Raw genomic sequence first — 25,133 nt, 5'->3', positions numbered from 1 at the left:
TTGTTTGAGAGAGAGCCTCAAGCTGTTGCCCTGGGTAGAGTGCCGTAACATCACAGCTCACAGCAACCTCCAAGTCCTGGGCTCAAGTGATTCTCCTGCTTCCGCCTCCCAAGTAGCTGGGACTACAGGCGCCTACCACAACGTCTGGCTATTTTTTTTTTTTTTTTTGGTTGTAGCCGTCATTGTTGTTTGGCGGGCCCAGGCTGGATTCCAACCCGCCAGCTCAGGTGTATGTGGCTGGTGCCTTAGCCGCTTGAGCCACAGCGCTGAGGCTGAACTGAGGAATCTTGAGCAGGTTACTTAACCCCTGCTGTATTTTGGATATTATTTGTCCCTACCAGCTCTCACGTTGAAATTTGTCCACAGTGCTGGAGGTGAGGACTAATGGGAGGTGTTTGAGTCATGGGGTTGGATCCCTTAATGAATAAATTAATGCCTTCCCTTGGTGGGAAGGATGAGCAAGTTTTTGCTATAATAGTTCCTGGGAGAGCTGGTTGTTTAAAAGATCCTGGCACTGCCTGTCCTCCCACTCTTGGCTGCTGCTTCTGCCACATGATCTCTGCACATACCAGCTCTCCTTTGCCCTCCATCATCAGTGGAAGCAGTCTGAAGCCTCAAAGCCTAGTGTTCCAACTGGCAGAGTCCTGAGCCAAATAAACTTTTTTTATGTGGGGCGGGGGGCGGGGGAGACAGTCTCAGTCACCTGGGGTAGAGTATCATAGCGTCATAGCTCACAGAAACTCCAAACTCTTTGGCTCAAGCAATCTTCTTGCTTTAGCCTCAGACTCCAGAGTAGGTGGGACTACAGGCGCCTGCCACAATGCCTAGCTAGTTTTTCTCTTTTGTTTTAGTAGAATTGGGGTTTCACTTTTGCTCAGGCTGGTCTCAAACTCCTGAGTTCAGGCCATACACTTGAGGTGGCCTTCCAGAGTGCTCGGATTACAGGTGTGAGCCACCAGGGCTGGCTTGTGTAGATTTGTTCTTAAGTAGATTTTGTATGTAAGTTGGAACGGGTACATTTACCTATTACCTGTAATAGCCCCTGTTTGTAAAAGTAAGTTGTACATCAGTGAGATGTTTGTAACTCAGGGACTGCATGTATTTTTCCAGTAGAGAGGTAGAACACTTTTGTGTTCTCTCTTTCCATTGTTATTTTATTTTATTTTATTTTTAAGAGGCAAAGTCTCTCTGTTGCTCAGGATGGAGAGCAGTGGCTAGTCAAAGGCAGCACAGTGCAGAGTTGAACTCTTGGCCTATTGGCTCCTTAGCCTTCCCAATAGCTGGAATTGCAGGCATGCCCTACTGAGCCTGGCTGTTTTCTTTTGCGGATTCTTTTTATGGTCTTTTCCCATCAAATAGGGTTTTTATGAATTTCTTATCAGTTTGAGATAATAGCACTTAGTCATCTCTTGCAAATAAGTATTCTCAGATTGCTTGCCTTTTAAATATTTACCTACATTTGTTTTTAGTCAAATTTGTGGTTTCTTTTCGATGTGGTTTTATTGTTTGTAATTTCAGAGTTCTTCCCTATCCCATTTTTCTTTGACTTGTGTAGATGTTTACATTTTCCTCTCTGTATGTGTGTTAACAGCTCTTGATATAAAAAATATTGAAGCAGGGTGGTGCCCGTGGCTCAAAGGAGTAGGGCGCAAGCCCCCAAATGCCTGAGGTGGTGGGTTTAAACCCAGTCCTGGCCAAAAACTGCAAAAAACAAACAAACAAAAAATTATATATATATGCAATTCATAATTACTTAAAAATATATATGCATGTGTAGAAATGAGCTAAAGGTAGTTATATTATTGTTAATATTATAATATGTTATAGTGATTGCGTTGAGTGTGTGGATGTGATTCTTTGGCTCTATTTGACATTTTTTTGATTCTGATAATCTGTATTACAATGAATCGGCATGGATTGTTTTTAAGTATTTGCACACTTTCTGTAGAGTCCTGGAATTGGATTTGCTGGACCAGAATTTAAATATCAACTACCAAATTGCCTTTGGTAAAGGCTGTTTTATATTCTTTGTGGCGTTTGAAAGTGCCTTACTTTGAGAGTTATTATCTGCCCTTTTAAATACTGAACTTAATTATCTTTTCATATGTTTATGGATCATTTTTTTTGGTTATAAGAATAATTTTCAGCTCGGTGCAGGTTGCACAGTGGTTATGGCGTTGGCCACATACACTGAGGCTGGCCTAGGCCAGCTAAGCAACAACGACAACTGCAACAGAAAAATAGCTAGGTGTTGTGGCAAGTGCCTGTAGTCCAGTTACTTGGGAGGCTGAGGCAAGACAATTGCTTAAGACTAAGAGTTTGAGGTTGCTGTGGGGAAAAAAAAAAAAAAAAGAATTTTTTTTCTATGTGTTCTGCATTGTTTCTGTGTACTATTTGTGACCTTGACCCATTTTACTGAGTTTTTTACTGATTTATAAAAACCTTTTATGTATTAAAGGAATGAGCTAGCCCTTTGACACTTGCTTTGTAAAGTTCTCTTCTTTCTTTTTAATGATGTAGTTTGGCTGTATGAAAGTTTTGAATTTTATGTAGACAGATGTAGCAACTTTATGACTTCTAGGATTGTTAATGATTAGTTTTTGTTAGTTTTCTAAGAGAAAGGTGATTAGAAAAAAGTATTTGCCTTTTTCAGTGTTGTTAATACAATTTTACAGTTTAAGAAAAGGTTGTTTGAACACAGCCCCTAAATTGCTATCAGGGAGCAGCATTTCTTTGTCTTCTCAAGTTGCATTTTATCTAGATGTAGGTTTTTGTAATTCTTACGGTGTTTATACTCTAGAAAGATTCTAGTTTATAATAATTGTCTTCTTATAATTTGGGTTATCTACTTTTTCTCCAAATGTCAGTACTTTGAAAGATTGGCTTAGAAAACCAATAAAAACATTTAGCTATCCCCAAATTGCAGATTTACAATGTAAAATGCATTTCCACTAGTTTTTCAGACTTACTTGAAAATTTTGCTTCATCAGAAAGAACAAAAGCCTGTACACAGATTCTGGGAATGGCATACATACGGATTGCCCAAGGTCATCATCAGCTCAGGTGCAGAAGTTGTTGCTGAAGCCTTATTAATAGTTTTTAAAAACCCTGATTGGGAGCACATTTAAGGACATTCCTAATGGAAGGGTATTTAGAGAAGGGAGAGATGGAATTTAATTGGAGTGTTATTAAACAGTATTTTTACCTTTACAGTATTGTTTTCTGTCCAGGTTTTAAATATGATTCTCTTAGGATTCTTTTCTTGATTTGTACAGCTGCCACTGTACTGTTCATGTCTGTATCCATGGAAACATAAGTAGGATGACATAAGTTTATAACTTGTTGCTAAGCAGATCTAGCTCATAATGTATTAAAATTTTCTCATTAAAAAGTGGATGGTTTACCTTTTGTGGGGGAAGGTAACTAAATTGAGTAGTTGGGTATCACAACTGTGAAATTATATAGATCCTGTCTAGTAGAACAGACTGGTCATGTTTTTAATTAATTACATGTTCTAAATGGACAAGAATTAGTTAAAATAGTGTGTCTTCCATCTGACTTCTTCTTTTTTTTTTTTTTGTAGAGACAGAGTCTCACTGTACCGCCCTGGGGTAAAGTGCCGTGGCGTCACATGGCTCACAGCAACCTCTAACTCTTGGGCTTACGCGATTCTCTTGCCTCAGCCTCCCAAGCAGCTGGGACTACAGGCGCCCGCCACAACGCCCGGCTATCAGTCTGGCTTCTTAAGCTTCAGTAGTCAATATTCAGATGGATTAGATACGTATGAACTAGATGTGAACATTTGATCTATCCTAGGGAATATATCAAATTTTAGAATGATGGCAGGTATTCTTAGGTTGCCCTTCTGACTGTTCTAACAAGAAAATCTCATTGAGATTTGAGATTGCTGCTGCTTCCTTAGGTTACATTTTTTTTAGTTAATATTTTTTGAATAGATGATGGGTATTGGTATAAAATAACTACATTTTTAATAAGTATAGAGTGAAATGTAATTTATCTCTTACCTATGTAAGAGTTGTTCAGGTCATACAGTTCCTTTCTGTAGAGACTACTACGTTTATTTCTTTAAAGAATTATTTGAGTTGTTATTTAATAATAGATAATACGTAAGTAATTCTTTGGGCATGGTGGCTCATGCCTGTAATCCTAGCACTCTGGGAGGCCAAGGCAGGTGGATTGCCTGCACTCACAGATTTGAGATCAACCTGAGAAAGAGCAAGACCCTGTCTCTTTAAAAAAAAAAAATTGCCAGGCATTGTGGCAGGCACCTGTAGTCCCAGCTACTTGGGAGACTGAGGCAAGAGAATTGCTTGAGCCTAAGAGTTTGAGGTTGCTGTGAGCTATGATGACGCTAGGGCACTCTACCCAGGGCAACATAGTAAACAAAATTAGAAAGACTGGAATAGTGGCTCGCGCCTGTAATCCCAGCACTTGGGAGGCTGAAGCAGGTGGATTGCCTGAGCTCAGGAGCAAGAATGAGACCCTGTCTTTAAAAAATTGCCAGGCATTGTGGCAGGTGCCTGTAGTCCCAGCTAATAGGGAGGCTGAGACAAGAGGATTGCTTGAGCTCAAGAGTTCAAGACCAGCCTGAGCAACAGCAAGACCCCCATCTTTTACTAAAAATAGAAAAAAATTGGCTCAGTGCCCATAGGTCAGTGGTTAGGGCGTTGGCCACATAATACTCTAATGTGGCGGGTTCGAACCTGTCCTGGAGTCCTGCGAAACAATAGTGACAACTACAACAACAAAGAAAATAGCTGGGCATTGGGCCGGGCACCTGTAGTCCCAGCTATTTGGGAGGTTGAGGCAAAAGAATCACTTAGGCCCAAGAGTTTGAGGTTGCTGTGAGCTTTGACTCCATGACGCTACCAAGGGCAACAAAATAAGACTCTGTCTCAAAAAAAAAAAGGTAATTCTTTGTGTCAGCCACTATGATAAGTGCTTTATGGAACTTTTATTTATTTACTCATTCATTCATTCATTCATTTATGAGACATGTTCTCACTTTGTTGCCCAGGCTAGAGTACAGTGGTGTCGTCAGCTTGCTGTGACCTCTGCCTTCTGGATTCGAGTGATCCTCTATCTCAGCCTCCTGCGTAGCTGGGACTATAGGTGTATGTGCCACTATGGGTGGCTAATTCTTCTATTTTTTATATAGAGAGGAGAGTCTCACTATGTTGCTCAGGCTGGTCTTAACCTTCTTGTGTGTGAGCCACCACACCTGGCCTACAGGACAATTTTAGGAAGCAGTTACTCCATTTTACTGATAAGGAATCTGAGGCTTAGAGACATTAAGTAACTTGTATATCGTTTACTATTTCTTGCCCACTAAATTGTATGCTTTAAGAAAGTAGGGGCCCAGCTGCTCGGGAGGCTGAGGCAAGAGAATCGCGTAAGCCCAAGAGTTAGAGGTTGCTGTGAGCGGTGTGACATTATGGCACTCTACCTGAGGGCGGTACAGTGAGACTCTGTCTCTACAAAAAAAAAAGAAAGTAGGGGCCATGTTTTCTTCCTGCTTTATCCTCCTGAATCTAGCAAAGTTCCTATGGAATTTGAGTAGTGCGTCAAGTGCATCATACAGGCTGGTTTTATAAAGATGGTTGTGTATTCTCATTTATTAGCTTGGAACTTGTGTAACTATTTTTTGACTCAGATTCTGCATAGAAAAATGACATTGGCAATATGAGCAGCATTGAATCTATATATTTATCGAAAGAAACATATTCATGGATTTCATGTGGGGAACATTTGAGACTGCTTCTTGTGATTTGAGAAGGCTCCGAATTTGGGGACAAGGGTAGTTTACACAGGGATAAAAGTAATTGTGACTCCAGCCCATTTGGGTGTGTTTAGTTTTTAATGCCTATCCTTCACTCCTGCCCCAGCTGTTTCTTGGTCCATTGTCCTTTCATTTTCTTACTCTAATAAAAGGAATATGTAAGGAATAGAAGGAATCTAATAGGAATAAACTTCGTTTGGAAGGATGTTTTATGTGTCTTTTACGTTTGTTTGTTTTTTTGAGACAGAGTCTTACTTTGTTGTCCTGAGTGGAATGCCGTGGCATCATCATACCTCACAGCAATCTCAAACACTTGGGCTCAAGTGGTCCTCTTGCCTCAGCCTCCCCAGTAGCTAGGACTATGACCACTATGCCTGGCTAGTTTTTCTATTTTTAGTACAGAGAGGGTCTTACTCTTGCTGAGGCTGGTCTCAAACTTCTGAGATTGAGCAGTCCACCCCCTTCACCCTCCCAGAGTGTTAGGATTATAGGGGTGAGCCACCACGGCTAGCTTTTTTGCAAGTATTAACTAGTGTCTGTGACCTTAAAAATCTGTGTTTGGTATATATTATATGTAGTGCCTCAAGTTTCTTACCTTTGAATCATAAAAAATGAAATTTTAGAGCTGGGCAGGATTATTGAGATTATTTGGCAAGAGGAAATTGAGGAACAGTTCGATTCCATAAAATATAATTGTTATTGTTAATTTTTTTTTTTTAATACAGAATCTCACTCTATTGCCCAGGCTAAAATGCCAGAGTGCCCTGGCATCAGTCTACCTCACAGCAACCTCAGACTCCTGGGTTTAAGGGATCCTCCTGCCTTGGCCTCCCAAGTAGCTGTGATTACAGATGCCTACCACAACGCTCTTTCTTAGACTGGTCTGGAACTTCTGAGCTCTAGTGATCCTCCCGCTTCAGCCTCCCAAGAGGATTACAGACGTGAGTCACTGTGCCCAGTTGGCAGAAAAGTATTCCAAGGCAGTAAAAGAGGGATTGGAGCAGGGGGGAATAGATTCAAGAAGGCCATTTTAAGGATTTTTTTTTTTTTTTTTTGAGACAGAGTCTCAAGCTGTCGCCCTGGGTAGAGTGCTGTGGCATAACAGCTCATAGCAACCTCTAACTCCTGGGCTCAAGTGATTCTCTTGCCTCAACCTCTCAAGTAGCTGGGACTATAGGTGCCTGCCACAATGCCTGGCTATTTTTTGGTTGTGGTTGTCATTGTTGTTTGGCAGGCCCGGGCTGGATTTGAACCCGCCAGCTCTGGTGTATGTGGCTGGCACCTTGGCCTCTTGAGCTACTTTTATAGTGTTTTAAACTTGATAGTGAAGTCTGAGTAAGCAATAGAAGTTGAAGAGAGATTATATTTGAGAGGATCTGAACAAACCTCATAGAGCTGGCAGGAAAGGAAGGGAGGTAAAAAGATTGAGCTTTGATGTGTTGAGTAATGATCTACTGTCAACAGTAGAGTAGTATAGATTTGTAACTAATGTTTTGGAAACTGAAAAAATAGGTTAATGTATGATAATTGCTGTGACAGGACTGAAAGGAGATGGTAGTGATGCTGGTAAGACGCAGATTGCTGCTGCAGAATCTCAGAAAGACTTAGAAAGTGGAGGTACCAGGTATGTCCAGACGCCTGGGTTTGCTGTGGTTGTCCTTAAACTAGAGCGCTGCCTGAAAGTCTGTGGGAAATCATTACTTCCCAGATCCTGGCTTCCCACTAGCAGCCCAACAATTATACCTTCCTTATTCCAGCACAGGACAGATTTACTATTAACAGAGTTTTAACCAAAGGGACACTGGATTTGAAATAGGGAGGATAGATGAATGAGGGGGAGAAGATGCATAGATTAAGCTTGCATATTGAATGGTGAGAAAGTCAGGTCATCTCAGAATTTTTTTTTTTGCAGTTTTTTGGCCGGGGCTGGGTTTGAACCTGCCACCTCTGGCATATGGGGTTGGTGCCCTACTCCTTTGAGCCACAGGCGCCGCCCTATCTCAGAGTTCTTACAGCCTGGTTTCTACCCTCTCAGGGGTCCTCAAACTTTTTAAACCCGGGGGCTAGTTCACTGTCCCTCAGACCGTTGGAGGTCCAGACTATGAACAAATTCCTATGCACACTGCACATATCTTACTTTGGAGTAAAAAAATAAAATGGGGACAAATACAATCACACTGCCTCATGTGGCCCGGCCGCAGTTTGAGGACCCTGCTAGATAGCAGGTTAGAAGAAGATTCTTTTTTGGGAGAAAATTAGCTCAGCTGTGTGTAGTTGGCCTGCTGGTAGTAACAGTTATTTGGGAGGCTGAGTTGAGGCAGGAAGATAGCTCGCATGCAGAAGTTTGAGGCTGCAGTGCGCTATTCTCACACCTGTGAATAGATAATGCACTCCAATCTGGGCAATTTAGCAAAAGCCAGTCTCTTAAAAAAAAAAAAAATGGGCAGGTCGCTCACGCCTTTAATCCCAGCACCCTTGAGAGGCTGAGTCAGGTGTACTTGGCCGTTGTAGTTGGGAAGCTTGGGTAAAGAGGATCGCTTGTACTTGGGAGGCTGGGGTAAAGAGGATCGCTTGTACTTGGGAGGCTGAGGTAAAGAGGATCACTTGAACCCAGAAGTTAGGGGTTGCTGTGAGCTATGACATCACTGCACACTACTCAAAGCAACAGAGTGGCTTCCTTTCGGCCGGAGACGCCATCTTCCAGTAATTCACCAAAATGACAAACACAAAGGGAAAGAGGAGAGGCACCCGATACACGTTCTCTAGGCTTTTTAGAAAACATGGAGTTGTTCCTTTGGCCACATATATGCGAATCTACAAGAAAGATGATATTGTAGACATCAAGGGAATGAGTACTGTTCAAAAAGGCATGCCACACAAATGTTACCATGGCAAAACTGGAAGAGTTTACAGTGTTACCCAGCATGCTGTTGGCATTGTTGTAAACAAACAAGTTAAGGGCAAGATCCTCGCGAAGAGGATTAATGTTCGTATTGAGCATATTAAGCACTCTAAGAGCTGAGATAGCTTCCTGAAACATGTGAAGGAAAATGATCATAAAAAGAAGGAAGCCAAAGAGAAAGGTACCTGGGTTCAACTGAAGCGCCAGCCTGTGCCACCCAGAGAAGCCCACTTTGTGAGAACTAACGGAAAGGAGCCTGAGCTCCTGGAACCCATTCCCTATGAATTCATGGCATAATAAGCATATAACATAGCACACAGGAGTACTAGTGAACCCATGTTTTTAGGAGCAAGAACCTATTTATTCCCCATGAGCTCATGGCATAATATGTGTACAGCAGGGGCACATAAGATAACCAATAGTCCCCATGTAACAGCGATACAAGGTGCTGGGACCTATTTCCCACGAATTCAAAAGTCAATCAACACTTTGTCACATTAAATGGCAAGGTGCCTCCCTGAGCTGCTGAAACCTCTTCCCCTATGAATTCATGGCATGGTAAATACAAATAATAGCATAAAAATGTTTCTTGTTCATTCACTACAAGTGTGTTTTTTTTTCCCCCCAAAGAAGTATTAAAGCAAATTTTAATGTGTCCTAAAAAAAAAAAAAAAAAAAAGCAACAGAGTGAGACTTTTTTTTTTTTTAAGATGAAGATGCTGTTGACTGTTTCTTGGAAGTGAAATAATGACAGAATAACACATTCTGTCTCAAAACTTTAATAGTATCGCCTTTTATGACCTAGCCCTTTAAGTCACATGACATCATTTGTCCCATAGTCACAAATCTACTCAGCTTCAAGGAGAGGGAACATAGAATCCATCTCTTCCATTGACTTCAGAGGAGGAAGCTGAGGCAAAATTAATTTAAGTAGAGAGTTTGGGCCAAGTTTGAGGACTGCAACTCAGGAACATAGATTCAAATTTCCCTGAACGTACACTCTGATTAGTAATAGGTTCTTTATTTTTATTTTTCTGAGACAGAGTCTCACTAACCCTTCCAGGCTGGAGTACAGCAGTGCTATTATAGCTCACTATAGCCTTGAATTCCTGGGCTCAAGTGATCTTCCTGCCTCAGCCTCCCCAGTAGCTAGGAGTACAGATGTGCACCATCACGCCTGGCTAATTTTTTATTTTTTTGTAGAAATGGGGATCTTACAATGTTGCCCAGGCTCCTCTCAAACTCTTGGCCCAAGTTATCCTTCGGTCTTGGCTTTACAAAGTGCTGGGATTACAAATGTGAGCCACCATGCCTGGCCAGCAGTAGGTTTTTAAATTAATTTTTATTTAAGAAAAATCTTTATTTTTTAATTTGAATAGACATAGAGGGTACAGAGGGGTCTTTTTTGGGTATTGTTACTGTTACATGGATGAATTGTATAATGCTGAAGTCAGGGCTTTCAGTGTACAGGTCACCAGAATGGTATACATTGTATCGAATAGGTGGATTTCTATCCCTCATTTCCCTCCCAGGCTTCCCCATCTTAGTTTTCAATGTCCATTACTCTGCTTTATGACCCCATATACCCCTTGTTTAACTTTCACTTATAAATGAGAACATGTATGTTTTTTCATTCTTGAGATACTTAGAATAATGTTCTCCAGTTCTATCCAAGTTGTTGTAAAACACATTGTTTCATTCCTTTTTAGGGCTAAATAGTATCATGATATGTATGTGTGTGTATATGCATATATGTATATACATATATGTCACAGTTTTTCTTTGTCCACTCATCAGTTGAAAGGGCATTTAGGTTGATTCTTATTTTTGTAGTTGTGATTTGTGCTGTGATAAAACATTTGGGTGCAAGAGGGTTTTTTTTTTATTTGAAAATAAGATGATGAGTCAGTAGTGTTATTGCTGGATCAAATAGTAGAGTAGGTCTGCTTTTAGTTCTTTTAGGAACTTCTATACTGTTTTCCATAGAGGCTGTACTTGTTTACATCCCACCAACAGTGTTTAAGAGTTTCCTTTTCATTGCATTTATGCCAACATCTATTTATTTTTGATTGATTGATTGATTGATTGATTTTTTTGAGACAGTCTCACTTTGTTGCCCCTGTAAAGAGCTGTGGCATCATAGCTAAACAGCAACCTTGGACTCTTGCTTGGGTTCAAGCGAGTCTCTTGCCTCAGCTTCCCCAGTAGTTGGGACTATACGGGTCTGCCACAACGCCCAGCTATTTTTAGAAATGGGGGTCTGGCTCTTGCTCAGGCTGGTCTGGAACTCATGAGCTTAGTCGATCTTCCTGTCTCAGCCTCCCAGAGTGCTGGGATTATAGGCCTGAGGCCATCAGGCCAAGCCTGTTTTTTGACTTTTTTATTTTTTTTATTTTGAGACCTAGTCTTACTGTGTCCCCCTCGGTAGAGTGCTGTGGCATCACAGTTCACAGCAACCTCAAACTCTTGGTTAAGCAATTCTTTTGCCTCAGCCTCCCAAGTAGCTGGTACTACAGGCGCCTGCCACAACGCCTGGCTATTTTTTGTTGTAGTTGTTTTAGTTGTAGTTGTTGTTGTTTGGCAGGCTCAGGCTGGGTTTGAACCCACCAGCTTCTGTGTATGTGGCTGGCGCCAAGCCTGTTTTTTGACTTTTTAATAATGGCAATTCTGAAAGGGGAAAGGTAGTATTTCACTGTGATTTTAATTTGCATTTCCCTGATGATGAGTGATGTTGGGCATATTTTCCTATGTTTGTTGGCCATTTGCCTTCTTTTGAAAAAGCCTTTTTTTAATGTGTTTTGCCTGATTTTTAATGGAGTTATTGGCTGTTTTGGCTGATTTGTTTGAATTCTTTGTAGATTCTGGGTGTTAGTCCTTTGTTAGATGTACAGTTTGTGAATATTTTCTCCCATTCTGTAGGCAACCTATTTTATTTTCTTTGCTGTACAGAAGCTTTTTAGTTTGTCTTGTCTCTGTTTATTTTTGTAGTTGCTGTATTTACTGTTGAGGTTTTGGTCATAAATTATTTGCCTCAAGCAATCCTCCCACCTCAGTCTCTGAGTAGCTGGGATTACAGGCTTAAGCCACCTTGCCCAGCTCTATCATCAATTATGCCATAATTGCTCTGACTCTCCCTCTTGCACATGCTCTCTCTCCCCTTTCCTCCCACATTAGTATGTGAATACATACATACGCATTCCATCGCCTGAAAAATGCAGACATCAAGATAACCTCCTTTCTCCTTTGGTATACATCTCCTAGGAAAATAAAAATATTTTCCTCAATAACCACAGTGCCACTATCACACTTCTTAGCCTGTAGTCCTTATTCACATTTCCATACTTCCCTCCTTCCACCTTAAACAGTATTTTTTAATCTAGGATCAAACCAAGGCTTGTTTTCATCTGTCTTTGCCTCCTACTTCCTGGACAACTTCCTTAGTTTTCTTTTCCTTTTTTTTTTTTCTTTGGAGCAGGGGTGAGCTACAGAGTCTCACTCTATTGCCCAGGCTAGAGTGCTATAGAATCAGCCTAGTTCACAGCAACCTGAAACTCCAGGGCTCAAGTAATCCTCTTGCCTTAGCCTCCCAAGTAGGTGGGACTACACAGCACCTACCACAACACCCCACTAATTTTTATATTTTTGGTAGAGGCTCTTGCTCTTGCTCTTGCTCAGGCTGGTCTCAAACTCCTGAGTTCAAGGGATCCTCATACTTTGGCCCCTCGTAGTGCTAGGATTACAGGTGTGAGCCACCAGGCCCAGATAATTTCCTTAGTTTTCTTTTCTTTTCTTTCTTTTTTTTTTTGGTAGAGACAGAGTCTCACTGTACCACCCTCGGGTAGAGTGCTGTGGCGTCACACGGCTCACAGCAACCTCTAACTCTTGGGCTTACGCGATTCTCTTGCCTCAGCTTCCCGAGCAGCTGGGACTATAGGCGCCCGCCACAACGCCCGGCTATTTTTTTGTTGCAGTTTGGCCGGGGCTGGGCCTGAACCCGCCACCCTCGGCATATGGGGCCGGCGCCCTACTCACTGAGCCACAGGCGCTACCCTAGTTTTCTTTTTTTTTTTTTTTTTTTGTAGAGACAGAGTCTCACTTTATGGCCCTCCGTAGAGTGCCGTGTGATCACAGCAACCTCCAACTCCTGGGCTTAAGCGATTCTCTTGCCTTAGCCTCCCGAGTAGCTGGGACTACAGGCGCCCGCCACAATGCCCGGCTATTTTTTTTGGTTGCAGTTTGGCCGGGGCCGGGTTTGAACCCGCCACCCTCGGTACATGGGGCCGGCGCCTTACCAACTGAGCCACAGGCGCCGCCCTTTCCTTAGTTTTCTAATGAATAATTTCCCTATCATTCTATTTTCCAAGAGCCCATTCTTTTTCTCGGAATGATCCCCTATTTTACGCTATTTTACTTGTATGCCATGCATCTTCTTTTATTTCTTTAAGCTTTCTTTTTGTTTTTGAAGTTTGAAATTTTCTTTTGCAACTTGCATCTTTTGTTTCTCCAGTTACTTTATCTGTGTTACTGTTAGAGGCATTCTTCATTTGTCTAATAGACCTTGACTGTTCCATCACAGATAGTTAAGAAGGAAGAACTAAGTAAAAAGCAGGTTTTAAGGCTCAGCGCCTGTAGCTCAGTGGTTAGGGCACCAGCCACAAACATGGAGGGTGGCAGGTTTGAGCCTAGCTGGACCTACTATACAACAATGACAACTGCAACCAAAGAATGGCTGGGCTTTGTGTCAGGTGCCTATAGTCCCAGCTACTTGGGAGGCTGAGGCAGGAGAATAGCTTAAGCCCAAGAGTTGGAGGTTGCTGTGAGCTTTGACGCCACGACACTCCACTGAGGGCGACACAGTGAGACTCTGTCTCAAAAAAAAAAAGTAGATTTTAATTTTATGTACACAGACCGCCACATTAAGTGGCAAGACTTCCCGCAAAAGATCAGATACATCTAACTGTTTCACTAAAGGCAGTGGTAAATTATGTTTTCTAAAGCTGGTCAACCTTATCTCTTACCCACATGATCTTCTTATAGTGTGGCCAACTGACACTCCTGCCTGTAAGAGGTGAAGCCTATGTTCCCTCCTCTAGAACCTAGATAAATTTGTGACAGAAGAAACATTATGATATGACTTCCCCTATCAGAAAAGGTGAAAGAGACTCTGCCTAGTTCTCTTGGAACATATACTACTGAATAGAGACACCGTGTGAGTATTCTGAGTGCCATGAAGTAACAGCCCACGGAAAGACCATGTGGAGATAGCATAGCCCAGCCAGTCCCTGCTGCATGCACCACCTCACCCACCTGAGGCCCACTTCTCTTCCAGCTCTACCATCTGACTGCAGCCGCAAAAACATCCTGAGCCAGAATATTCAACTAGCTTTTCCTAGTTGGTAAGCTTTTCCTGAATTCTTACCTACAGAAAACATAAAACTACTTTGAAGGCATTAAAATTTGGGGGTCATTTTAAAGTCAGCAAAAGTGAATGGCACCTGGAAGTGAGAGGCTATTGCCACAAAAACCCAGAATATGAGGTACTAGCTTTGGAACTGTTAGCAGGTGGAATCTGGAAGGACTTTTAAGACGATGTCAGCAAAAGTCTGAAGGTTCTCAACAAGTAGGCTATCAGTAAAAGCTTAATGGGAAATGGGAAACTATTACTGTGCATTGAAGAAAAGGGTACACTATTTAAAATCACACATGAACTTTATGGCCACCCTATATTTCTCATTCCTAGCCTCTCCAACAGGCAAAATGATTCTTGAAATAAGAAATGATTTTCAGCTGTGTGAGGTGACTCACGCCTGTAATCCTAGCACTCTGGGAGGCCGAGGCGGGTGGATACCTTGAGATCATGAGTTCGAGACCAGCCAGAGCAAAAGCGAGACCCCCACCTCTACTAAAAATGGGAAAACTGAGGCAAGAGGATCGCTTGAACCCACAAGTTGGAGGTTGCTGTAAGCTATGATGGTACAGCACTGTACCCAGGGTGAAAGCTTGACACTGTCTCAAAAAAAAAAAGAAAAAAAAGAAAAGAAAAAAGAAATGATTTTCGGCCAGGCATGGTGGCTCACACCTTTAATTCTAGCACTTGGGAGCCCAGAGCAGGTGGATTGCCTGAGCTCACAACTTTGAGACTAGCCTGAGCCAGAGTGAGACCCCATCTCTAAAAATAGCTGGGCATTGTGGCGGGCACTGTAGTCCCAGCTACTTGGGAGGCTAAGCAAGAGAATCGCTTGAGCCCGAGAGTTTGAGATTGCTGTGAGCTATGATGCCATGCAAGGGAGATAAAGTGAAGCTCTGTTTCCAAAAAAAAGGGGAATTTTCAGAACTCTCAGTGGTAATATTATGTGGCTAGTATGCAAAACAAGAAAAAAATGTACCTAATAAACTGCGTTATCTATCTAAGCAGATTTCCAGGGAGAGTACTGAAAATGCCATCTTGATGCTTCACACTGCCTATGATAAAATGAGAGAAGAGAGGATGAGCTAGGGAAAATAAATCAAAAATAAAAGAGGCAAGGTTCGGCGTCGGCCATATACACCAGGGCTGGTAGGCTTGAGGGCAGCCCAAGTCTGTTAAACAACAGTGACAACTACAATTAAAAAAAAAAAAAATAGCCAGGGATTGTGGCAGGCGCCTGTGATCCCAGCTACTTGGGAGCTTGAGGCAAGAGAGTTGCTTAAGCCCAAGAGTTTGGTTGCTGTGAACTGTGGTGCCACAGCATTCTACCGAGGGTGACATAGTGAGACTCTTGTCTCAAACAATAAAAATGAAGAGGCAAGATTTACTGGCTTCTAGATTTACTGGTGCAAGTTGATATTTATTTAAGCAAATAAAACTATATACCCAGGGTGATGGGTTTGAACCCAACCCCAGCCAAACTGCAACATTGTGGCCAGCGCCTGTAGTCTCAGCTGGAGGTTGCTGTGAGCTGTGACACCCTATGGAGGGTGACAAAGTGAGACTCTGTCTCTAAAAAAAAATTCCAAGACTAAAGGTCATAGATCTCCAGATTGAATAGATGCACTTAGGACTTCGGGCCCAGACTAATGAATAAAAGAACAAATAGATTGGTGTATCACAATAAGATCAAGAACACAGAGATCTCAAAATCTTTCAGAGAATAAGATCAAGTTACCACATGGCTTGAGATGACAGTGGAATCTAGTTGACACTAGGAGTATTACTTTAAGGTAAGATTTTATGTCAGACTATGTAGACATGTAAGGTTTTTCTTTTCTTTTTTCTTTTTTTGGAGACAGTCTCACTCTGTTGCCCCAGGCTAGAGTGCTATGGCGTCATGGCTCACAGCAACCTCAAACTCCTGGAGCTGAGATTACAGGTGCCACCACACACTTATCTAGTTTTTCTATTTGATAAGGATGGGGTCTCCCTATTGATTAGCCTGAGCTCAGGCTACCTAATCACCTCAGCCTCTTCAAGAGCTAAGATTACAGGCCTGAGCCACCCTACCCAGCAGGCTTTTTTTTTTTTTAAAGGGAGGAGGGATTTGTATTTCCTCTCTTTATATACACATTGCTTCCCACCACCACCATTGGAAAATAATTTGCAGATACAATGTTTTTTTCTTTGAAGTCTTTTATTATTACATTTAAAAGAAATAACAGCTTTATTGAGATATAATTCATACAATTTGCTCATTTAAAGTATTCAATTTTGTCCTTTTAGTATATTCACCAAGTCACACAACCACCATCACATCTGTTTCAGAATATTTTCATGACTCCTAAAGGAAACCTTGTGCCCATAGCACTGATTTCTTATTTCCCCCAACCCCCTATCCCTAGGCAACCACCAATGTACTTTGTCTCTGGATACACTTATTCTAGACATTTCATGTAAATAAGGTCATATAGCCTGTGGTTCTTGATAACTGGTGTTTTTCTTTAAGCAGAATACTGTGAAGGTTTATCCATGTTGCTATAGATCAGTCCTTTATTCCTTTTTATTATTGAATATTGTATAGATAGATCATATTTATCTATTCATCAGTTGATAGATATTTGTGTGGTTTCTTCCTTTTACCTATTATGTTGCAGGGGTTTTTTTTGTTTTTTTGGCCAGGGCCGGGTTTGAACCCACCACCTCGGGTATATGGGGTTTGCGCCCTACTCCTTGAGCCACAGGTGCCACCCCCTTTTACCTATTATAAATAATGTTTCTATGAACATTTATATACAAGTTTTAAAAATATATGCAATAGGCTGGGTACTGTGGCTCATGTCTGTAATCCTAGCTCAAGTTCTCCTGCCTCAGCCTCCTGCATAGAGCTAGGACTACAGGTGCCCACCATAACACCCAGCTAATTTTTTTTCTGTGTTTAGTAGAGATGGTGTCTCACTCTTGTTCAGGCTGGTCTTGAACTCCTGAGTTGAGTTCAAGAAATCCTACCGCCTCAGCCTCCCAGAGTGCTAGAATTACAAATGTGAGCCATCATGCTTGGCCTCAAGTTATTTTGATTCAACATGACATTACATGGAAATGCTGCACTTCCGTAGAAATCTTTAAATAGTTTACATGGCTGATGCTGTTCTAAATACAATTAAACTATCTGTTCTTGCCAACATCCCTATGATGGATCACTTTAGAATGATAGGGCCAATCCATGGTAAATCCATACTGAATACCTCATTTTTCAACTTTAACGTGTTAGGAAACTGATGATGATGTGCTCCATTTGCATGACTGTTATAGCTTGTTGCAAAATGTCACTTAAAATAGTAGCTTTAGCACAGAGATTTTGCTTATGCAAGATACAAAAAGAAATGAGAGCATCTGGGTCTGTTAATATGTTTTTGTAATCTGTGCAATGAACTCTTCATGTTTTCTTGTCATGGAAGGTACACTGCACACATGCTCATATACCAAATTCAGTTCAACTTCATGACATTCATCTTGAAAATTGTTGAAGATATCTACTTCCTGTGTTCTATTAGCAAGAGTGCCCAAAGTGAGCAACTCTTTGTAGCAAAGAAAATCTTTTGTTATGACCCAAATGAAGCATAAAACCTGCACCAAGTCAATAGTATCAGTTGATTCATCAAAAATGATAGAACAATATATATTGTCCTTTTGAAGTATTATACGAAGTTGTTCTGTTAAGTTGAAGGCTAATTTATGGGCTCCTCAGTTATGTTTCTCCTTTAAAGAAGCAGTTGTTTGTACTTTGAAACATTATTAAGGTCAAATCATCCTACAACTTTAACAGTGCATTCTCTCACAAATTTTATTTATTTATTTATTTATTTATTTATTTTTGAGACAGAGTCTCACTTTGTCACTCTTGGTAGAGTGCCATGGCATCACAGCTCGAAGCAACCTCAAACTCCTGGGTTCAGGTGATTCTCTTGCCTCAGCCTCCCAAGTAGCAGGGACTACAGGCACCTGCTACAACGCCCAGCTATTTTTAGAGGCGAGGTCTCCCTCTGGTTCAGGCTGGTCTCAAATCTGTGAACTCAGGTAGTCCACCAGGCTCTGCCTCCCAAGTGCTGGGATTATAGATGTGATCCACCACACCCGGCCCTCTTTCATAATTTTTATATCACTAAATGGCTTTCCTTTCCCTCCCCGCTGGCCCCCCAAGTATATAAACTACTTTATAAGTTGCTTCAGTGGCATTAGTTGTCTGTTTTACTGCTGCTTGTTTACTTTCTCTTTTCACCTTTTAATTTCTGTAATACAATCTTTCTTGCCTCTTCTGTAATTTAAAATATTTGTGGTCCTTGTGAGTGTTATAATGCTGATGAGCACTGAATTTTTTTAATGTTGATATTGCATTTATCACAAAGTGAATAAATAATCTTATCTTTAGCAGAAAATGAGACAATATTGTAATTCTCAATCTTCATTAAAAATCTATTTTTTTCCTTCAGTGTTCTCTTGGTCTACTTTGACATGATGGGCTCATAAGCAGACAATTAAAAAATGCTGTCTTGCTGTGCAGCTATTCACAAATTCAGCTTCCAGCAGAAACAACAATTATCAAAAACTGATAACAGCTGGGCATGGTGGCTCTCTCCTATAATCCTAGCACTCTGGGAGGCTGAGGCAGGTGGATTGCTTGGGCTCAGTAGTTTAAGACCAGCTTGAACAACAGTGAGACCCCATCTGTACTAAAAATAGAAAAACTGGCCAGACACTGTGGCAGGTGCCTATCATCCTAGCTATTCAGGAGGCTGAGGCAAGAGGATCTCCTGAGCCAAAAAGCTTTTGAGGTTGCTGTGAACTATGACATCAATGCAGTCTACCCAAGGCAACAGAGTGTGTGAGACTCTGTCTCAGGGAAAGAAATTAAAAAAAGGTGATAATAGACTGGTGTACCCAACCCTCATAAATTCTCAACACCCAGTCTTATGCTGTAGTGGCACCAGTCAGGCACGAATGTGATAGCTGTCCAGTAGTTTAGCTCTTATGGCTCACTAATGTTACTGTGCTGCTCTATCTGGGAGGATTATTTCATTAGAACCTATTTTATTCTTCAGTATTTCAAATACGTTCATTTTAAAAATAAAAGTGGGCGGCGCCCGTGGCTCAGTCGGTAAGGTGCCGGCCCCATATATCGAGGGTGCCAGGTTCAAACCTGGCCCCAGCTGAACTGCAACCAAAAAAAAAATAGCTGGGCGTTGTGGCGGGCGCCTGTAGTCCCAGCTACTTGGGAGGCTAAGGCAAGAGAATCGCGTAAGCCCAGGAGTTGGAGGTTGCTGTGAGCTGTGTGATGCCATGGCACTCTACCGAGGGCCATAAAGTGAGACTCTTGTCTCTACAAAAAAAAAAAATAATAATAATAAAAGTGTAGGGTGGCACCTATGGCTCAGTGAGTAAGGTGCCGGCCCCATATACCGAGGGTGGTGGGTTCTAACCTAGCCCTGGCCAAACTGCAACAAAACATAGCCGGGCGCTGTGGCAGGCACCTGTAGTCCCAGCTACTGGGGAGGCTGAGTTAAGAGAATTGCCTAAGCCCAAGAGCTGGAGGTTGTTGTAAGCTGTGACGTCACGGCACTCTACCTGGGGTGACAAAGTGAGACTCTGTCTCTAAAAAATAATAATAATAAATAAAAATAAAAGTGTAAAAGACAAAAATGTATTGATAAAAATAAAAAGATTTGTTATGTAAAATTTTGATTCAAAAGGTCACACTTAAGGACCTAGAAGGCCGCATATGGATTTAAGGATTTAAGGCTTCAGGTTCCCCATCCGTGGGCTAGATATTGACTGACACAGAAGCTTGAGGTTTATTGCTTTGAATGCTTTAAAAGTGGATAATGAGCCTGGCTATGAGAGAAAGGTATTTTTCCTGGTTCTTGGCCTTTGGGAACACGTGGCTCTTTATATCCTTGCTGGATTTACTTTGGGCCATGCCAGCTTTCCTTGTGGCATCCTCTGTATGATGGACCTACTGGGAGGCAGTGCTTTGCCAGTTAGTCCCTTGAAGCATCCATGCCTGTCCATTGCTCTTGCCACCCCAACCAACATGTCAGGCCCTGGTGTACAAGTTCTTGTGTGGACATACACTTTTATCTTTTTTGGAAATACCTAGGAGTGGGTATTTGCTGGGGCATTTTTTTTTTTTTTTTTTTTTTTTTGAGACAGTGTCACTATGTCACCCTCAGTAGAGTATGGTGGTGTCCCAGCTCACAGCAACCTCTAACTTTTGGGCTTAAGCAGTTCTCTTGCCTCAGCCTCCCAAGTAGCTGAGACTACAGGCGCCCACCACAAGGCCCAGCTATGTTTTTGTTGCAGTTGTCATTGTTGTTTAGCAGGCCCGGGCTGGATTTGAACGTGCCAGCCTCTGTATGTGGCTGGCGCTGTATCACTGTGCTACTGGGGCATATTTTAACTCTTTTCCCGTGTGACTGTACTGTTTTACATTCTCACCAGCAATGCAGGAGGGGGTATCGTTTTCTACTGATCATTGCTAACACTTTTTATTGTTCATTTTTTAAATTATCACCATCCTAGGGAATATGAAGTGGTCCCTTCTTGTGGAGTTGATTTGCATTTCCCTGATGGCTGATGATGTTGAGTGTCTTTTCATGTGTTTATGTAGAGAAATGTCTATTTAGATTATTTTACACACACATACTTTTTTTTTTTAGAGTCTCACTTTGTCTCCCTTGGTAGAGTGCTCTGGCATCATAGCTCACAGCAACCTCAAACTCTTGGGCTCTAGCGATTCTCTTGCCTCAGCCTCCCAAGTAGCTGGGACTACAGGAGCCTGCGACAACGCCCAACTATTTTTAGAGATGGGGGTCTCATTCTTGTTCAGGCTGGTCTTGAACCCGTGAGTTCAGGCAATCCACCTGCCTTGGCCTCCCAGAGTGCTGGAATTACAGATGTGAGCCACCCTGCCTGGCCACTTTTACATATTTTAATTGGGTTATTTTTATTTATAATTGAGTTGTAGGCTTCACATTTTAAAAACACCAATGTGTTATTTTCTAGAAAGAAGGACATTTTTCTTTATAACCACAGTATATAACCATGAAAATCAGGGAATTAGAACTAGTAATACCTTTAGTCCACAAACCTCATTTAAATTTTATATTTTGTCCCATTAATGTTTTTTAAAAGTTCTGTAATCTAGACCATGATTACGTATTTAGTTGTCATGTGTCTTCAGTTTCTTTCAGTCTGGAATTATTCTTTGGTCTTTCCTTGATGATCTTTCATGACTTTATATTTTTGGAGATTAAAACTACTTTATAGAATGTCCACTGCTTGGGTTTGGCTGATGTTTTGCATCTTAGGGTGGGTTCCCACAGTGTTCTTTTTAGTGTATCACAACAGAGAAAGCTCCATGCCTGCTTTCTCTATCTTGATATCTGTCAAGCTTTCCACTCAAATTATTTTTTATACATATTAATATGTAATAAGTATTTTGTGAGGAGAGAGTCTGAGGCTTCTGGGTTTTTTTGCCATTCATGTCAGTATGGACTCTTGGTTTCCCATTTTATTCCAGGAGTTACAGTCATAGTTATTTTTTTTATTTGATGGACACATTATTCCAGATTTGGCCAGAGGGTATTGCTTCAAGCTGACTCCTGTGTCCTTTTGACAAATATCCATCATTGTTTGAATGCTTTTTTGCTTTTTGGCATATCAAAATATTTCAAGTTTATCTTGTTTTCTCCCTTCCCCATATTGGCATCAGTTTTTCTCTAAGGAGCAGTCATTCCTTAGAAATAGAGAATAGTACTATAGAAACCAAGCTTTGGGCACTAGATACATTCATTGCTACCAGGATATCATTGCTTCTAGGCCTCCTAGTGGGTGGAACTAATAATAGCTCTGTGTGTATACTTCTATTATCTATTTCTGTCTCTGTACATTTCTATACATAGTATGTAACTATGGGATAGTGACTGCACAGGCATAGACCAGAGTGGCAAATGAAGACAAGTTTCCAAAAAGATAATTGTCAAGAAATAAACAATTGACAGATAACCTGATATGTTAAGATTTATACTTCTACTGGAAGTTTGAGGTGAATTAGTAGCTATACAGAAAACCAGGCAAGTAAAAAAAAAGACAATTATTAATTCCAGATAAAACAAAGTATACAAGAACAGACTATAACAGTAGCATGCAACATGATTCAGCTTTGAGGACTAAACTTAGTATTTATATAGTCACAACCAATGACAATAAAATATTGATTCAATAAACACATTATACAAATTGTGTGATTGGAGGAGAAGGGCTATTTGTGTTAGAAAGCCAAATCCTCTTCTACATCAGGTATTGAAATTGGAAAAAATAAAATCTTTTGCATTTTGGCTCTTCCTTTTTTCCCCCAGACCTCCTTAGATTGACTCATCTTTTTTTTTTTTTTTGGAGACAGAGTCTCACTCTGTTGCCCTAGGCTTAGACTGCCTTAGAATCAGCCTAGCTCACAGCAACCTCAAACTCCTGGGTTCAAGCAATCCTCCTGCCTCAGCCTCCCTAGTAGCCAGGGCTACAGGTTCTTGACACAATACCCACCTAATTTTTCTATTTTTAGTAGAATCAGGATTTCATTCTCGGTGGTCAGACTGGTTTTGAACTCCTAAACTGAAGGGATCTTCTGACCTCAGCCTCCCAGAGCACTGAGAAGATTTTTAAAAGATTATTAATTATTTTCAAAAGAAGTTCAAAGTACAGTAAATACATTCTTTTTTTTTTTAATCAGCATAAGTTGAGTGTGTTGCAGGATTACAGGTGTGATCCACTATGTCTGGCCTAAACCAGTATCTTTTGAATACCCTTTTATGGAGGGGGAATTTCCCACTTTATTAGTACAGACTACACTTAAGGTAGAAACTATAGTTATGTTTCTTTGCAGTCAGTTAGGCATATGACTTTTGCTCCATAAATTAGCAGGGATATTCAATCTGCAGCACAGAATACTGATTTTGTGAGGACTTTTTTTGCTTCTCTGGGGTGTCAAATATCATGAAAAGTATGCGCAGCTTTTGTTTTGTTTTGTTTGAGACAGAGTCTCAAGCTGTCACCCTAGGTAGAGTGCTGTGGTATCACAGCTCACAGCAACCTCAAACTCCTGGGCCCAAGCGATTCTCTTGCCTCAGCCTCCCAAGTAGCTGGGACTACAGGTGCCCACCACAACACCCAACTGTTTTTTGGCCTGGGCTGGATTCGATCCTGCCAGCTCTGATGTACGTGGCAGGCGCCTAGCCACCTGAGCTACAAGCACCGAGCCTTGTTTTGTTTTGTTTTTGCTATAATTAGCTTTTGTTAGTGTTTGTGTATTTAATACATAGCCCAAGACAACTCTTATTCTTCCAATGTGTGGTAGAGGGGGAATAAAGGGTGGACATCCCTGTATTAGGGCAAGACTAGGCTTGGAAGGCAAGTGATAATGAAGCAGGTAATTGTGGCCCCCAAATATTCCAGCTTTCATAGGCAGCAGGTGCAAGTGCTGGTGTCCTCTGCCTAGGACTCCTGTTGAGTGCAGTAGCTACAGCAGTTAAGACCTCCCTGAAGCAGTTTTGTGGGATAGTTTTGGTGTAGTTCTGGCTACATGGCCTGTAAATCTGGTTTTCTGACCCTCTTAGAGATAACACGAACCATTTAGTTCAGTGGTTCTCAACCTTCCTAATCCTGTGGTCCTTTAATACAGTTCCTGTGGGTCGCAACCCACATGTTGAGAACTGCTGATTTAGTTGCTTAAACTAGCTGGAATTCTTAATTCAGCTAGAATGGGTTCTGTTTACAGTAAAAATATGGCTAATGAGGAAAATGGCACTAAGTGTGTTCCCCAAGAAAATGGTTGTCTAGCTTAGTTGTGTATGAAGGCAGCAAAGAAAGAGAGCAAGCTTAAAGAACCATAGTGATCAGCAGTGTTTAATAACTGAGATAGTCTATCGTTAAATCAGTATATTGTTAAAGTCTGAAGAATGGGAAGGGGAAGAAAGTAAAAAAAAAAAAAATACACATTTTACAACCTGGCCACACTCACTCATTAAAAAACAAAACGGGATAAATTTAATAATAGGAAAGGTGATTTGACCTCAGAATTGTGGTCAGTATTGTCCAGTTTTCATCACACTGTTGGGGAAACTGAATCCCATGTAGTTTTTGAAACTTGTGTATCTGTGTAAGAGATTGGTTATTCTGCACTTGCGTATGAAGGAACAAACATTCAACTTACTGCATTGATTTCTTCTCATTGGTTATTGTGTGTGTGTGTGTGTGTGTGTGTGTTTTTCTTTTTTACCATCTCTGAAATTATGTATGTGAGTTAGGAACTACCTTGAGATGTTTTAGCAATCTAAGACTCATTTTAGGTGAATCTTTGATGGTTTTGCCCTGTACTGATTAGCATAATTACCTTCTTAATAATGATCGCTGTATTAGGCAATGAGACATAGACTCATAATAGAATCCAAATATCTTACTGAGAATGTTCTCATTTTTTTTTTTTTTTTTTGTAGAGACAGAGTCTCACTGTACCGCCCTTGGTAGAGTGCCGTGGCGTCACACGGCTCACAGCAACCTCTAAGTCTTGGGCTTACGCGATTCTCTTGCCTCAGCTTCTCGAGCAGCTGGGACTATAGGTGCCCGCCACAACGCCCGGCTATTTTTTTTTGTTGTTGTTGCAGTTTGGCCGGGGCTGGGTTTGAACCCGCCACCCTCGGTATATGGGGCCAGCGCCCTACTCACTGAGCCACAGGCGCCGCCCAAGAGAATGTTCTCATTTTAAAAGTTAACTCCTTAATTCACTAGGCGCTGATAGAAATACTGTTGTGCAATAAATCGATTGCAGTTTGTTAGAATTTGAGAGCGAGTTTGAAGTATTGCTATTAATAAGGGATAGAGGGCAGTGCCTGTGGCTCAGTGGGTATGGTGGCAGGTTCGAACCTGACCCCAGCCAAACTGCAACAAGAAAATAACCGGGCGTTGTGGTG

General features: G+C 41.3%; 1 protein-coding gene and 1 pseudogene across 2 annotated transcripts in view; both read left to right on the top strand.

The window, feature by feature from the left end:
• RCOR1 (REST corepressor 1) overlaps window positions 1-25,133 on the top strand; it is a 157,336-nt gene that overhangs the window by 48,568 nt on the left and 83,635 nt on the right. The window lies entirely within an intron of this gene.
• Window positions 8,136-9,334, top strand: LOC128593813 (60S ribosomal protein L21-like; annotated as a pseudogene).

The sequence above is a fragment of the Nycticebus coucang genome, chromosome 9, assembly GCF_027406575.1.
Source record: "Nycticebus coucang isolate mNycCou1 chromosome 9, mNycCou1.pri, whole genome shotgun sequence".
Classification (NCBI taxonomy): Eukaryota; Metazoa; Chordata; class Mammalia; order Primates; family Lorisidae; genus Nycticebus; species Nycticebus coucang.
Note: the sequence above shows the minus strand (reverse complement) of the source record. Positions and strands in the feature narration are given on the sequence as shown.